We start from the raw sequence: 18,294 nt of genomic DNA, 5'->3' as shown, positions 1-18,294 counted from the left end.
CGACCCTAGCTTCCCTGGCCTGCTGACATCAACTCCAAAAATGGACAGATCAGCTTTCAGGAAAAGAGCACGGATGAGGGTATGTCTACAGAATATATTAATTGATGAAAATTGGGCTGTCTGCACTCTCAAAGTGCATGTTGTTGCCAAATGTATTTCATATGCTGTAAACCTAGTTCATAGTTGTCAGTTTCCTTTAATGCCAAACACATACCATTTGTTGGTTAGAAGGCGATCACCGAATTCGTCCTCGCTTTCTCCCGTGTCGCTGGCTGTCGTGTCGTTTTTGTCGGTTTCGCTTGCATACGGTTCAAACCGATATGGCTCAATAGCTTCAGTTTCTTCTTCAATTTTTCGTTTTCGCTACCTGCCTCCACACTACAACCATCCATTTCAATACATGCGTAATCTGTTGAATCGCTTAAGCCGCTGAAATCCGAGTCTGAATCCGAGCTAATTATAGCTTGCTGTTCTATGCGCCATGTTTGTTTGTGTTGGCTTCACTATGTGACGTCACAGGAAAATGCATATAACGTGTATATAACGATGGTTAAAATCAGGCACTTTGAAGCTTTTTTTAGGGATATTGCGTGATGGGTAAAATGTTGAAAAAAACTTCGAAAAATAAAATAAGCCACTGGGAACTGATTTTTAATGGTTTTAACCCTTCTGAAATTGTGATAATGTTCCCCTTTAAACATCTAGTTAAAAGTGTGCTGTTTTGAGGCAGCCAATCACCAATTAAAATGAATTTAAGTTAAATTCAATGGTTTCGCAATCAGACTTTTTCGAGGCACGAACACAGAACCAAATAAACTTGTACTAAAGTGTTTTAATTTGCATTCCAATTTACTTGACAGTTTATTGAAGATTTTTTTTTATTATGAATTCATTTGTAATTATTATTTCAAATGTATCTATTTTATCACCCCATAGTTTATCACCTGTCTTTTTCATATTTTCCCCCTCATTGGTTATTATTATTGTGTTAATCACCCTGATTTTTCCGCAACTTGATCAGTTCGAGGAATTTGTGTTTGTATGTGCTGGTTTATATTCGAATGATAAATAAATATAGGTTTTCTTTGTAATGAGCACATATAGTTTCGTGTCATTTGAGAAGGTTTAGTGCTTTTTAAACTTTAAGCCTATGAGATGATGATTTTGGTAAATCAAATGAAAAAATAACAACATTTGAGTGTTATTTTTGGTAACCCATCCATCCATCCATCCATCCATTTTCTACTGCTTGTCCCTTTCGCGGTCGCGGAGGGTGCTGGAGCCTATCTCAGCTGCATATGGGCGGAAGGCAGGGTACACCCTGGACAAGTTGCCACCTCATCACAGGGCCAACACAGATAGACAGACAACATTCACACTGACATTCAATTTAGTGTTGCCAATCAACCTATCCCCAGGTGCATGTCTCTGTAACCCAAGGTCAAAAATATTTAAAATCTAAAGTGGATCTTTGGGCAAGGCAAGGCAATTTTACTTGTATATCGCTTTTCATTCCCAAGACAGCTCAATGTGCTTTACATTATCTACCAGAGCAACAGAATAGCAAAGATAGCGTAAACATATTGCTTCTGTTTGAATGATGAATTCATATATGGCTATCTTATCTAGATCAAGTGGGATCTTTCATTTATTGAGATCTCGGATATTCCGTCAAAGGCAAAATACATTAAGCTCATTCTTTTGGTTTTACTTTCACATTGTGACAATGTTTTGTATCATCAGGGTTGCTATTGACAACTATGGACAAGGAGCGTCTACCTCCGACTGTGCCTCCCACTGGCAGCCATTTGTTTCTGTGTACCGCTCGGCTGGGAGCATCTTTTGTGACAAGTGACAATCAATGATTCTAAAAAGAAACAACCAAACACCTTATTTGAAAAGCCTAACTGGATTCCCGATTACACCATTTTACACAGACGAGAGAATAACATTGTCAAGATCAAGATCTGGAGCCTTTGACGCCCCAGGCGAGAGTGAACTCTGCATCCCCCAGCCCATCCAGAAAAGTTTACACCCCACCCCCGGAGAAAAGCCTATATGCAACATTACACAGTTAGTACCATATTTTTCGGACTATAAGGCACACTTAAAATCTTTTCATTTTCTCAAAACTCGACAGTACGCCTTATAACCTGGTGCGCCTAATGTACGGAATCATTTTGGTTGTTCTTTCTGACCTCCAAGCTATTTTATTTGGTACATGGTGAAAGTGTGACCGGCAGTCACACATAAGTAGACTGCAAGATGACGCCAGTAAACAACACAAACATTTTCTATGTTCCATTGAAAATATAGAACATTACACACGGCGCTCAACAAACTATCAACATGTTTTCGTACAACTTTGCTAAGCTATGAAGCCGCACCGCTTGATGGATTGTACTGTGCTTCAACATACAAGTATTATTATGGTGTGTGTATAAGGTAAGATATGTGTGTATATATATATATATATATATATATATATATATATATATATATATATATATATATATAATGTATACGTGTATATATATATATATATATATATATATATATATATATATTTGTATAAAAACATATATACACGCATATATATATACATTATATATATATGTACATACATACATATATATATACATACACACACACATACATATACACATATATATATATATATATATATAATGTATACGTGTATATATATATATATATATATATATGTATAAAAACATATATACACGCATATATATATATATAAATTATATATATATGTACATACATACATACATACATATATATATACATACACACACACACACACACACACACACACATATATATGGGGTGAGTTTTTCCTTGCCCGTATGTGGGCTTTGTACCGAGGATGTCGTTGTGGCTTGTGCAGCCCTTTGAGACACTTGTGATTTAGGGCTATATAAATAAAGATTGATTGATTGATTGATATATATACACATATATATATATATATATATATATATATACATATACATATATATATATATATACACATATACATATATATATATATATACACATATACATATATATATATATATATATATATATATATATATATATATATATATATATATATATATATATATATATATGCCTATAAATCTTTTAAAATATGCCCAAATCTGCACTGATTCAGGTAAATAAACAGTAGCCCAATGGGGCTCTAGACCAGTGGTCCCCAACCTTTTTGTAACTGAGGACCGGTCAACGCTTGAAAATTTGTCCCACGGACCGTGGTTTGTTTTTTTTGTCATAAAAAAATACAATCATGTGTGCTTAAGGACTGTATCCCTTGCAGACTGTATTGATCTATATTGATATATAATGTAGGAACCAAAAATATTAATAACAGAAAGAAACAACCCTTTTGTGCGAATGAGTGTGACACTCATGTGCTAAAACTTGAAAATAATCAATTATGACATGCAAAAGTTCAATTAATGCAAACATGTCCAAAGTAATATATACATGCTGTAGTTATTATATGGGGAATAAACACAAATACGGTATGAATGTGAAAAAAATATTATGCCTTTTTATTATTTATGGTTTTCTTAAGAACCGCAGCAGTGTGTTCTTGCCCTATTTAATATTGCAACAGCAGTATTTTTTGCATATGCCAGATAAACCATTAACAGCCTAGATATCTGATAGTCAACTCAACAGGCCTTCAGAGTTACAGCCATTTGTGTGCAAATCTTTTCACAAAAGCCACAAGCTTCCTCATCTGCATGGCTTTTGTGGGCCGCAGTGTTCCGAAAGGATTGTGAATTGTTAACGAGATTGGCGCTTCAAAGTGAAAGTCCGCTCGCACTGCATGAACGACCCCAAATTCAGCATTTTTTTCCATGACAAGCTATTTACCAAAGGGGGAATTTGCTGTGTGTTTTGTTGGCCCATTTCTTCAAATGGATGCTGCTTCAGTGGTTATGAAGCCTCTGACCTTTTTGGACAACGTGTGTCCCAAGGCGCCATAGGTGGTTCGAGAGATTTTGCCGTGTTGCCATTTCATTTTACCTATCCGACAAACAATGAACGACTTACACATACAATGGATCGCAATGGTTTCTTATTCATTTCTCGTTTGCCTGCTTCTCTTCCGGTATTTGTCACCCTTGTTTTGGCGCCTGGTGATGACGTCACAGACGGGCAACAGACTCGCATAACGTTTACGTTTATATTCATTTTAAAATGCTAAAATCTACTTTATATAAGGTCTGCGATTCTTAGAGACAATGTTTTCTTTTCTGGTCTCGATAAAATCGATTATCCATCCATCCATCCATCTTCTTCCGCTTATCCGAGGTCGGGTCGCGGGGGCAGCAGCCTAAGCAGGGAAGCCCAGACTTCCCTCTCCCCAGCCACTTCGTCCAGCTCCTCCCGGGGGATCCCGAGGCGTTCCCAGGCCAGCCGGGAGACATAGTCTTCCCAACGTGTTCTGGGTCTTCCTCGTGGCCTCCTACCGGTCGGACATGCCCTAAACACCTCCTTAGGGAGGCGCTCGGGTGGCATCCTGACCAGATGCCCGAACCACCTCATCTGGCTCCTCTCGATGTGGAGGAGCAGCGGCTTTACTTTGAGCTCCCCCCGGATGACAGAGCTTCTCACCCTATCTCTCAGGGAGAGCCCCGCCACCCAGCGTAGGAAACTCATTTCGGCCGCTTGTACCCGTGATCTTGTCCTTTCGGTCATAACCCAAAGCTCATGACCATAGGTGAGGATGGGAACGTAGATCGACCGGTAAATTGAGAGCTTTGCCTTCCGGCTCAGCTCCTTCTTCACCACAACGGATCGATACAGCGTCCGCATTACTGAAGACGCCGCACCGATCCGCCTGTCGATCTCACGATCCACTCTTCCCTCACTCGTGAACAAGACTCCGAGGTACTTGAACTCCTCCACTTGGGGCAAGATCTCCTCCCCAACCCGGAGATGGCACTCCACCCTTTTCCGGGCGAGAACCATGGACTCGGACTTGGAGGTGCTGATTCTCATCCCAGTCGCTTCACACTCAGCTGCGAACCGATCCAGTGAGAGCTGAAGATCCTGGCCAGATGAAGCCATCAGGACCAAATCATCTGCAAAAAGCAGAGACCTAATCCTGCAGCCACCAAACCGGATCCCCTCAACGCCTTGACTGCGCCTAGAAATTCTGTCCATAAAAGTTATGAACAGAATCGGTGACAAAGGGCAGCCTTGGCGGAGTCCAACCCTCACCGGAAACGTGTCCGACTTACTGCCGGCAATGCGAACCAAGCTCTGACACTGATCATACAGGGAGCGGACTGCCACAATCAGACAGTCCGATACCCCATACTCTCTGAGCACTCCCCACAGGACTTCCCGAGGGACACGGTCGAATGCCTTCTCCAAGTCCACAAAGCCCATGTAGACTGGTTGGGCAAACTCCCATGCACCCTCAAGGACCCTGCCGAGAGTATAGAGCTGGTCCACAGTTCCACGACCAGGACGAAAACCACACTGTTCCTCCTGAATCCGAGGTTCGACTATCCGGCGTAGCCTCCTCTCCAGTACACCTGAATAGACCTTACCGGGAAGGCTGAGGAGTGTGATCCCACGATAGTTAGAACACACCCTCCGGTTCCCCTTTTTAAAGAGAGGAACCACCACCCCGGTCTGCCAATCCAAAGGTACTGCCCCCGATGTCCACGCGATGCTGCAGAGTCTTGTCAACCAAGACAGCCCTACAGCATCCAGAGCCTTAAGGAACTCTGGGCGGATCTCATCCACCCCCGGGGCCTTGCCACCGAGGAGCTTTTTAACTACCTCAGCAACCTCAGCCCCAGAAATAGGAGAGCCCACCACAGATTCCCCAGGCACTGCTTCCTCATAGGAAGACGTGTTGGTGGGATTGAGGAGGTCTTCGAAGTATTCCCTCCACCGATCCACAACTTCCGCAGTCGAGGTCAGCAGAACACCATCCGCACCATACACGGTGTTGGTAGTGCACTGCTTCCCCTTCCTGAGGCGGCGGATGGTGGTCCAGAATCGCTTCGAAGCCGTCCGGAAGTCGTTTTCCATGGCTTCCCCGAACTCCTCCCGTGTCCGAGTTTTTGCCTCCGCGACCGCTGAAGCCGCACACCGCTTGGCCTGTCGGTACCTGTCCGCTGCCTCAGGAGTCCCATGAGCCAAAAGAACCCGATAGGACTCCTTCTTCAGCTTGACGGCATCCCTCACCGCCGGTGTCCACCAACGGGTTCTAGGATTACCGCCACGACAGGCACCAACTACCTTGCGGCCACAGCTCCAATCAGCCGCCTCGACAATAGAGGTGCGGAACATGGTCCACTCGGACTCAATGTCCAGCACCTCCCTCGTGCCATGTTCAAAGTTCTTCCGGAGGTGGGAATTGAAACTCTCTCTGACAGGAGACTCTGCCAGACGTTCCCAGCAAACCCTCACAATGCGTTTGGGCCTGCCAGGTCTGTCCGGCATCCTCCCCCACCATCGCAGCCAACTCACCACCAGGTGGTGATCGGTAGAAAGCTCCGCCCCTCTCTTCACCCGAGTGTCCAAAACATGAGGCCGCAAATCCGATGACACAACTACAAAGTCGATCATAGAACTGCGGCCTATGGTGTCCTGGTGCCAAGTGCACATATGGACACCCTTATGCTTGAACATGGTGTTCGTTATGGACAATCCGTGACGGGCACAAAAGTCCAATAACAAAACACCACTTGGGTTCAGATCCGGGCGGCCATTCTTCCCAATCACGCCTCTCCAGGTTTCACTGTCATTGCCAATATGAGCGTTGAAGTCCCCCAGTAGAACGAGGGAATCACCCGGGGGAGCACTCTCAAGTACTCCCTCGAGTGAATCCAAAAAGGGTGGGTACTCTGAGCTGCTGTTTGGCGCGTAAGCGCAAACAACAGTCAGGACCCGTCCCCCCACCCGAAGGCGGAGGGAAGCTACCCTCTCGTCCACCGGGTTGAACTCCAACATGCAGGCTCTGAGCCGGGGGGCAACAAGAATTGCCACCCCAGCCCGTCGCCTCTCACTGCTGGCAACGCCAGAGTGGAAGAGAGTCCAGCCCCTCTCGAGAGAACTGGTTCCAGAGCCCTTGCTGTGCGTCGAGGTGAGTCCGACTATATCCAACCGGAACTTCTCTACCTCGCGCACTAGCTCAGGCTCCTTCCCCCCCAGCGAGGTGACGTTCCACGTCCCAAGAGCTAGCTTCTGTAGCCGAGGATCGGACCGCCAAGTGCCCTGCCTTCGGCTACCGCCCAGCTCACATTGCACCCGACCTCTATGGCCCCTGCTATGGGTGGTGAGCCCATTGGAGGGGGGACCCACGTTGCCTCTTCGGGCTGTGCCCGGCCGGGCCCCATGGGGACAGGCCCGGCCACCAGGCGCTCGCCATCGTGCCCCAACTCCGGGCCTGGCTCCGGAGGGGGGCCCCGGTGACCCGCGCCCGGGCGAGGGAAATCTGAGTCTCGGTTCTTGCATTTCTAAAATCGATTAATTTACTTGAAGTTAAGGAATATACATCGATATATCTGTGAGGAACTCGCTTGGCTGCAGTTTTTTGTGACCCCAAGATGCAGGAACCAGCAGACGATGAACAGGTAAGATGATCTTTATTATCATCAACAGAGGAGAAGCAGTCTTGCATGTAATAGTTCCCAACATAAAGTGATCTTCGAGCACTGAGGAGTGCTTGAGACAAGGCATAAATAGGACACATGTTGATTGGCAGCAGGTGTGGACTCGCTGACAATCATTGGCAGGTGAGGAAAAAACACAGTGCTCAACGGAACAAACAGGAAATGAGACACAATAAGAGCACTGCTTCAGAGTGCTCTTGAACACGGACTTGGGCTACGGTTCATCTTTCAGCAGGACAACGACTCTGACCACACAGCTATGACCTCAAAGGAATGGCTTCAGGACAACTCTGAAAATGTCGTTAAGTGGCCCAGCCGGAGCCGAGACTTGAATCTGAACATCTCTGGAGAGATCTGAAAATGATGGAGGTTGAGAGGTGCTGCAAAGAGGAATGGGCGAAACTGCCCAAAGATTGGTGTGCCAAGCTTCTGGCATCATATTCAAAAAGAATTGAGGCTTTAATTGCTGCCTTAGGTGCATCAACATAGTATCGAGCAAATGCTGTGAATACCTACTGTTTGTACATGTCATTTCTTAGTTTTTTATTTGTAAAACATTTGCAACACTTTCTAAAAATTGTCATTATGGGGTATTGTGTGTGGAATATTGAGAACAAAAATGAATGGATTCAATTTTGGAATAAGGCTTTAACATAACAAAAATGTGGAAAAAGTAAAGCGCTGTGAATACTTTCCGAATGCCCTGTAAATGTGGTCTTCTCTACATATTCTCCAAGCAGAATCTTTGCAACAACAGAGCCATTCAATCAAATTGACTGTGTGACTAAACGCTTCTCCTTACCTCTGAGAGGTTTGAGTGCAGATGGCTTTCATGTCTTACATAGATAATAATGGGTGTGAAGGCTTCTTGTGTCACATTTTCATTTGGATTGGTCAGCGTAGCGATATGGAATGAAGATTGATTACGGCATAAGGTGTAGTCGTGCACTCAATGACATCATAATTCGGTGCACCTGAGCAATGTACTGTAATGGCATCATAAACCGAATGACTGGACTTCAACTCTTCTATTAAAAAACGGGATTAGGATATTGTGGTGCCCCTAATGGGTCATGCTTTTGGGATAGCATACATGTACAGTAATTCATATACTGAAGTACCTCAACTTAAGACCTCAATAAGTTCTATGGCTGAGCTCATAACTCAAAACACCTGTATCTGAAATCAGCCGTGACCATTGGAATACATTGAAATCAATTTATTCAGTGCTTGGCCTCCCAAAACAGCACAACTTTAGCATGTAAAACGACTTTTTTTTTAAAGAAAAAAATACTTTTAGATAATAAATATCGTTCGGAAAAGAATAAAAAAGGTGAGAAACGGGTAAACGCTGCAGGGGTGAGGGATGTGAGCCATAGCACACATAAAAAGCATGTTTGTAAGAGGGAAACATCAAACATCAAAGACATTAAAAGAGCAGAGCTGATGCAACTAGCCATTTCTACATCCATCCATTTTCTACCGCTTGTCCCTTTCGGGGTGACGGGGGGTGCTGGAGCCTATCTCAGCTGCATTCAGGCGGAAGGCGGGGTACACAAAAGTAAAACAACAAAAAAAGCAAAAAAACATATACACTGTGGTGGCCTCTGCGGTGTTCTTCGCCATCGTCTGCTGGGGTGGGGGGGAGCCTGGCCAGAGACAGGAGCAGACCCAACAAAGCAACCAAGCGAGCCGACTCCACCCTCAACCGCCCACTAACTCTCGGCCAGTGTCCAGTCTGCATGGATGAGCGAGGATAATGTACTGTTTTCTATTTTTTAAGTACCGATTCGTATTGTTTCAAATGTAAATCTGCCGTACATGAATTCTGTGTGTCCATTAAAGTCAGAAGTAAAAATAATTACAAAATATTGCTTAAAATTCAAACCTTTTTAATGGTTTTAAGTATTATCATGTTTTTAGGACCATAGGGTGCACCAGATTATAAGGGGCACTGCCCCTTATGATCACTTATAATCACACTGCCCCGGTCTATTCAGGTCTATTTTCATACATAAGGCGCAACAGATTATAAAGCGTATTAAAGGGGTCTACATTCTACAGAACACTTCCTTCTGGTCTACATAAGATGTAACGGTGGTTCTTTGGTCCAAATTTTGGATAAAGTATGTTTTACAGACCATCTTCAAACAGCTTTCTGACCGTGTCTTCAGGATGCGCTGTTTTATGGGTGGTCATCGACAGCGTCTTCTCCCCGTCATCTTTGCTGTACAGGTAGTTTTTAGCACTTCCATAGCAAGGCTACTGACAGCTATAAGTTGGAACTGTATGTTACTTTATATTAGAATTGGCAGAGGATGAATATCCCACAACAAGAGTACAGAGAAAAAGTAGGAGCTTATTGGCCACGGCGCGGACTACATTGGCGGATGCTTGCATATTCTTGGGACTTACGCAGATCCCAAATACACATCAGCAGGTACCAATAGTTAAGAAAAGTTGGTTTTGCATAATATTGGGGTCTTTCTACACACACCATTATAATAACCATATTTACCCGCCAATAATTGGGGCGGTATATCTCGGTTGGTAGAGTGGCCGTGCCAGCAAATTGAGGGTTCCCGGTTCGATCCCCGCTTCCGCCATCCTTGTCACTGCCGTTGTGTCCTTGGGCAAGACACTTTACCCACCTGCTCCCAGTGCCACCCACACTGCAGTGACGTGCAGTCAGGGGAGGCAGGTGAGGCGGGGCCTCACGTGCCATCATGGAAAGAAAAAAAATGTAAAAAGAAGAAAAAAAAATTTAATTGTTATATGTATCCAGTGATTATACTATAAAGTTATTTTCCATTTAACTTCACCAGTTTTAGATTATTTTTATTCAAAATTTTCACATTTGCCGTTCAAATACTGAGAAGAGACTTGCGGTGAGTCAGCAGCCAGTTGAGCCTCACCATGGATTGCGCAATGACTCGGCTAACTGCTGGCCTGCTGTGCAGTGAGACCGTATTGCTTTATGAATTATATTATAAATTTCCATAGTTTAGTTAGCTGAGGTATATAATGTACAGCGTATTTTGTCAACAACTGTATGTGTGTAACGTATTTCTTGTGCTGAGCAATCATAAAACGTCTGCAAAGACGCACTGGGTGAGGCTCGCAGTAATCCCGCCTCATGGTGGTAGAGGGTGCTAGTGATCCCAGGGATCATTCTTGCGACTATGCGGCTGCAGAATAAGTGACAACAAGCTACAGTTAGCAACGATCGTTTATTTTTTCCTCTCGCCTGGACTTTTAACATGGAGGATTACATATCTAAAATAAAACTGTTTTCTAAACTGGACTTTCAATCCAAGCAGACAGAGAGACTTTTAAAACTGAAGAAAGATAAGGAAGACTTCTATAAATAAGTTATCAATGCTTTTATTCAGAAAGAGCGGCGCATGGACTTCATTTATAAGTAAAGGTAAAACCATAATAATGTTTTTTTTATTAAATGTGCTTTTTTGTGTGCTACAGTTTGTATGTGTAAAGAATGCTGGTATGAGCTTTTAAACACAACCCGTTAACTGCTGCCAATCAAATGGTGAATAAGAAACTCTTTAGGGTTCATATGTTTGTAAATCTGACTGTGATGAAGTCAGTGCCTCACCAGCCATGAACCTCACCGCACGTCACTGTCACACTGGTTTAAAATGTAACTTAGATATTGGGTTTCACAATGTAAAGCGCTTTGAGTCACTAGAGAAAAGCGCTACATAATTATGTACAAGGTACATCTAATGTTTTTACATGTTTCTTGCATTACAATCCAACATGAAAATGACAAACACCAACCTACCCTTGTAATATTATACCCTTGTAATACCTGCACAGTGGCCTTGTGGTTGGAGTGTCCGCCCCGAGACTGGAAGGTCGTGAGTTCAAACCCCGCCCGAGTCATACCAAAGACTATAAAAATGGGACCCATTGCCTCCCTGTTTGGCACTCAGCATCAAGGGTTGGAATTGGGGGTTAAATCACCAAAAATGATTTCCGAGCGCGGCCACCGCTGCTGCTCACTGCTCCCCTCACCTCCCAGGGTTGAACATGGGATGGGTCAAATGCAGAGGATAATTTCACCAAACCTTAACTTTAACAGTACACATTCCACACAGCTTGAATAAGCTTCAGTTTATTCTTACTTTCTATCATTTCTAACTTTAACCGAGCCTTGCAGGTTTTAGTATAAGCCGTGACTAAAATCCAATATTTCTAACTTCAGTGGAAGATTTTCCCCGACAATTCCGCCAACGACGTGAATACCTCGCCCAAACTGAGTCACCCGCTTCCCCTGCCAGAATGTGAGGTTGGATCATGTAAAGAGGGGAACAAATCCCATTTCGTGCATCGCTGAGAAAGTCAGGCCTTCTTACTTAGAGGCGAGCCAAGAGCAGCAGCGCTCGGTAAACAAAACAGCGGGGGGGTCAAGGACGTGTTCGGCAGTCACAAATAAAAATGGAGGCCGACTACTTGAGATTGTGAACCCTGAGTTTGATTTCCAGTAGGAACATTTGCGGGGGTGTATTGCAGTCATTGCTTGAGCATCTGTTACTGATCAACACGTTCAAGGCCTTGGACATAAAACCTAGACATGCGACGGATCCATCGACCCAGACCAGGAATATCATTTCAGCCCACGTGATCTCATTGTGTCAGTCACATCGTGTCGCCGTGACAACCACTCGCCTATTTCCTTCTCTTTGTCTCACCTTTGTGATAAAATTCTACGCATTTGTAGCACGGATGATTAGAAATAGCTTTGTGAATTTCCTTGCCACTGTGGTACAACTAGCATTACTCCCCTGACTTTGTGGCTCCTTCTTTCTTTAGGTTCGTATTATTCTGTCTTTAAACATTTTCGAGTAAGTCTCACCGTAGGTCAGAGCCGGCCCAAGGCATAAGCGTACTAAGCGCTTGCTTAGGGCCCCGCGGCCACCAGGGGGCCCCCAAAAGCAATTAACAAAAAATTATTATTTTTTATTTTTTGCATGTACGAGTCTGACTGATGATTTCTAAATGATCAAAGATATATTATTGTACAAAAACACAATTTTAGGTCAACATTTTTGCACATTGCTGTTTCAGGTTTTTGTTACCAAAAATAATAAAGTGAATCAGAATCAGCTTTATTGTCCAGTTATGTTTAACACACATGGAATTTAACTTCAGTAGACTGCGCTCTCTTTGTACAAAGTAAACATTAAATATGAACAATTAACTAAAAATATAAACTAGTAATTAAAGACTAATATGTACAAGACTGATGAGACAAGATGACACTTTTACTGTAAATACAAAGCTTTATCACTTGGACTGTTCAACCCCAGGCCACTCTTGTAGCTGAATGTTTTCTACATTTTAAGATTAGGAACCATATGTGGCACTCTGGACATCATTCGTTCATTCATTGGTATTATTTATGTTCTTAACTGGGCCACCCCCATATCTTTATAAATGACATGTCATTTGTAAAGACATGCCAGGCTGACAATAGGATAATGTAAACAACACTGCCAGAGCCGCAATGAGTTTATATATTATTTATATATTATTGGCAGAAATAGAGGGCCCCAAAATAAAATTTTGCTTAGGGCCCCATGGAGGCTTGGGCCGGCACTGCCGTAGGTACAACCAGTATAGCAACAAACTCTGGGCTCCCCAACGTTGACGCCCCATACATACACACTTGTTATGTTTACATGCATTACAAAACAAATTGCTGCATTCATTTGGTTGAAACCAGCTTTTTAAAACGTGTAAAAACCTCTATTAGGTGTTTTTAATTTTTAAAGATGGGATTAACATATTAGAATCAGAATCAGAATCAGAAATACTTTATTAATTCCCAAGAGGAAATTAAGATTTTCAGCACAATCCCATTCAAGATCAGACAAACATTACAGGGAGACAGAACCGGATCGCTGACGGATCTGCCAACTTCCCTTACAAAAAAGGGGAGAAACAGGTAAACGCTGGTTTGTTTAAGTCGGGGTCCACGTTAATCAATTCATGGTCCAGACTGAGGCCAAAGAAGAAAACACCTCATAGCCATAGCACACATAAGCATGTGTGTTAGAGGGAAACATCAAACATCAAAGAACACAAATGCCATTAAAGACATTAAAAGAGCAGAGCTGATGCAACCAGCCATTTCTACATACAGCTACAAAAATAAAAACAACAACAAAAACAAACAAATATACTGTGGTGGCCTCTGCGGTGTTCCAAGCCATCGTCTGCTGGGGTGGGGCGGGGGAGCACGGCCAGAGACAGGAGCAGACCCAACAAAGCAACCAAGAGAGTCGACTCCACCCTCGGCCGCCCACCAACCCTCGGCCAGTGTCCAGTCCGCATGGATGAGCGAGGATGCGTCCAACTAGACCGAGGTGTCCGATACACGCTCATTCAGTTTATGTTTATGTTTACATTACTGCATTTACTGCAATTACTGCATTAATTTGGTTGAAACCAGCTTTTTAAAACGTGTAAAAACCCCTATTAGGTTTTTTTTTTATTTTTAAAGATGGAATTAACATATCCACATAAACCCACAAAATGATTTGTTTTATTAAAATTAAAAAAAAAAAAGTTTTACAAAAAAGGTCCAACAAATGCAATAGAAATTGGCCAGAATATGTATATATAATCATTTAACCTGTCATCATTCACCTAAATATGATTATACATTTGTTAAATTTTCCATCGAGATTAGCTGGGATTATCATCAGTGGATAACACGTATCATAAAAATACATCCATGTTATTATGAATATATTACTATTAATGCATCTACTGGGAGTCTCCCCCTGTCTTCCAGACATATTTTATTTCTGCCTTCGTCTTTCATCTCATCCTTATTCTAAAAATGTTGGTGCTGTGTGTGGATGTTAAAAGGTGAGCTGCGAGCTTTGATGATGTTATGACGTAAATAATTCCACCTGAAAAGCTTCAAAAATTGGTCTCCTCAGTTCCTAAACGTTTACTGAGTGTTGTTAAAAGGAAAGGCCATGTAACACAGTGGTAAAAATGCCCCTGTGCCAACTTTTTTGCAATGTGTTGCTGCCATTAAATTGTAAGTTAATGATTATTTGCCAAAAAAAACAATTACGTTTCTCAGTTCGAACATCAAATATCTTGTCTTTGCAGTCTATTCAATTGAATATACGTTGAAAAGGATTTGCAAATCATTGTATTTTGTTTTTATTTACGAATTACACAACGTGCCAACTTCACTGGTTTTGGGTTTTGTGCACAAGACGTGCTCATTTAGCTGGATGCGAGTCAGAGGAGGTGTTGTGTCATGTCATGTCAGGTGTTGTTTTTCATTCAAGGCGTCTTGAAAAGCCACAACTTCCAGAGTGACCGTTCAAATGCTTCTTCCCTCAAAAGTGAGGGAGATCCTCGATTTCTATCACGTTTGGAGGTCATAAACAGCCTCTGGGGCTATTACATCATACAAACTACTATTTTGCATAATAGAGGATTGTGCAGTTTATTGGATGAAATGTCTTGGAACAAAAACTTTTTGTTGTACTAATCCATAAACTCGATTTCAATCACCAAAAATTTACAAGCAAGGCTTCATTAAGTAATTCTTCTGGTGACATCTAGGGCAATTTTAATACCAAAACCAGCATTTAGCTCATTGTTTTGTCGCCTTTTCCCCTATGATTATGACAAACGTTGTACTTGCTATCATAATCCCAGGCACTCTAGTGTTGTACGGAGGGGGGAGACGGTAAGGATGCACATGATATCCACTCTCAAGGGTTATCGTAGCTGCAGGGTTTAATTTCCATCTGCAAGCCCCACATCTCCTGTGGGATAACTCTGTAAATAACCTCCTCTCCGTAAATAGTAAATACCTTGGTTAAGGTGTTAGTAAGTAAATAGATAAATAGATGAATGACTAAGTAAATAGATGAATAAACAATCAATAAAGTTGTCATAAATAAATAGATAAGTAAGTTATGATTAACATAATGAAATTAAAAATATTATCACATTTTTCAAAAAGGTTTAAGATGTTTATCACTTTCTAATTGGTCAAACGGTAGAGGGCGGGGCATCGAAATGAAAACAATAACAAGATTTCGGGGCTGTAAATCTAATTTTGAAATGAGCATATCCCGGCTGAACTACCGTTATCAGTTATAAAGGTATTCGAAAATAACTTCATTTATTAATGCCTTTTGACGTATCAGGGCCGTTTAATGACGACTTGGCATGAAATTATTACATATGCCTCCTTTAGGGTTAATCCTTCTGAGCACCATTTCAATGGTGCTATTTAGGATGTCTAATGTTGCTCTCATGTTGTTTTTATTCCTGTCTAATAATTGACTGTACAATTATTCCCTACGTGTTCGTAAGATGCTAATTAGATCAGTGTTTTTTAACCACTGTGCCGATGTAGATACAGTTTGGTGTGCCATGGGAGATTGTCTGATTTCCCCTATTTGGGTTACAAATATTTTTTGCAAACCAGTAATTGTAGTCTGCAAATGATGTGTTGTTGTTGAGTTGTCTAGAGCTCGGCAGAGTAACCGTGTAATACTCCTCCATATCAGCAGGTGGCAGCCGGTAGCTAATTGCTTTATAGATGTCGGAAACAGCGGGAGGCAGCGTGCAGGTAAAATTGTGTCTAATGCTTAAACCAAAAATAAACAAAAGGTGAGTGCCCCTGAGAAAAGGCATTGAAGCTTAGGGAAGGCTATGCAGATTGAAACTAAAACTGAACTGTCTACAAAGTAAATAAAAACAGAATGCTGGACGACAGCAAAGACTTACTGTGGAGCAAAGACGGCGTCCACAGTGTATAACCGAACATGTGACAATCCACAATGTCCCCACAAAGAAGGATAAAAACAACTGAAATAATCTTGATTGCTAAAACAAAGTAGATGCGGGAAATATCGCTCAAAGGAAGACGTTAAACTGCTACAGGAAAATACAGAAAAAAGAGAAAAAGCCACCAAAATAGGAACGCAAGACAAGAAGTAAAACACTACACACCGGAAAACACCAGAAAACTCCAAATAAGTCAGGGGGTGAAGTGACAGTACACCTACTTTGAGACAAGAGCTATAGTGATGCATGCTTGGTTATGCTTTAAAGTCAGCAACTTTTTACTGTCAACTGAGTTTCGTTTTTTAATGATTTCTGCTGGTGGTGTGCCTCTGGATTTTTTCAACGCAAAAAATGTGCCTTGGCTCAAAAAAGGTTGAAAAACACTGAATTAGATGTTCTATATAATGTAATATACATATACGTACATGTACAGACATTTACATTTTCTCATGTCAAACACTATGGGAAATGACAACAGTGACAAGCAACAATGTGACTTGTGTATTATGTTCTTGAATGACTACAATCCATTAGTTTGGATAGAAAGTGCTTTATGTGAAAGGTTGTGAAAAATGTGTTTTTGCACCTGCCTCTCTGCTACGGCTGATGAATGCCGACAATCTTTTCTATCACCGTTCGCCGTGACAGCATATGATTAAACGTCTTGGCTAAGTGAGTCTCGGTCAAATCTGGAAGAACTTTGACAGTAAGTAAAGACACCTGTAATTAACACACCTGACTTAGAGTCCAAGCAGGAGTTAATCACAGAGCGTCGATAGGAAAAGGCTAAAAACGTGGCTTCTGAGGGTCAAGATGTGTCACGGGTAGAGAGGAAGAAGGCAATTGGCCGTGGCAGTTAACAGGCGACAGCTTGGAGTTTTGGCTCCGCTCAATTGAATCAAATTGTTGCAATTGTGCGTATTAATGATATAGTTTTTCATTTTCTTTCGATGCCTTTGTCAGAAAGTGGCAGGTAATATTTATGGCTCAAATTGTGACAAACTACTAAATCTGGTTGTAAAGAAAATGCTTGGCTTCACTTCATTCTTCACAGGCATATTTCAGGTAGGCTAATCTGTAAACATAAAAGGTATAGAAACAGAAACCCTGTGGCGTATGTTTCTTGAATGTCCTTCAAACACATCAATTGTTTAGAAGCCAGTGAAGTAGAAATTGAAAAATTGATCAAATAACTTTGGACGATGAATGTGATGTAGATGTCCGAAAAGTGGTTGTACTGAGGGAGAAAAAAAACAAACATGAAATGCAGTAATACCTCAACCTTATTGGTTCTGTGACAAAGCTTTTGACTCAAAACACTTGTATCTCAAATCAACATATCCCAATAAAATCAATGGAAATAAATAACTTTTCGCGGTTTATTTTATTATCTTTGGCTGGCGTTGGCACTTTATGCTTCAGGTTCTTGGCCCTGCACTCTTCAGCATATACAGGTAAAAGCCAGTAAATTAGAATATTTTGAAAAACTTGATTTATTTCAGTAATTGCATTCAAAAGGTGTAACTTGTACATTATATTTATTCATTGCACACAGACTGATGCATTCAAATGTTTATTTCATTTAATTTTTAATGATTTGAAGTGGCAACAAATGAAAATCCAAAATTCCGTGTGTCACAAAATTAGAATATTACTTAAGGCTAATACAAAAAAGGGATTTTTAGAAATGTTGGCCAACTGAAAAGTATGAAAATGAAAAATATGAGCATGTACAATACTCAATACTTGGTTGGAGCTCTTTTTGCCTCAA

This window comes from Nerophis lumbriciformis, linkage group LG18, assembly GCF_033978685.3.
Source record: "Nerophis lumbriciformis linkage group LG18, RoL_Nlum_v2.1, whole genome shotgun sequence".
In the NCBI taxonomy this organism is placed as follows: domain Eukaryota; kingdom Metazoa; phylum Chordata; class Actinopteri; order Syngnathiformes; family Syngnathidae; genus Nerophis; species Nerophis lumbriciformis.
Note: the sequence above shows the minus strand (reverse complement) of the source record.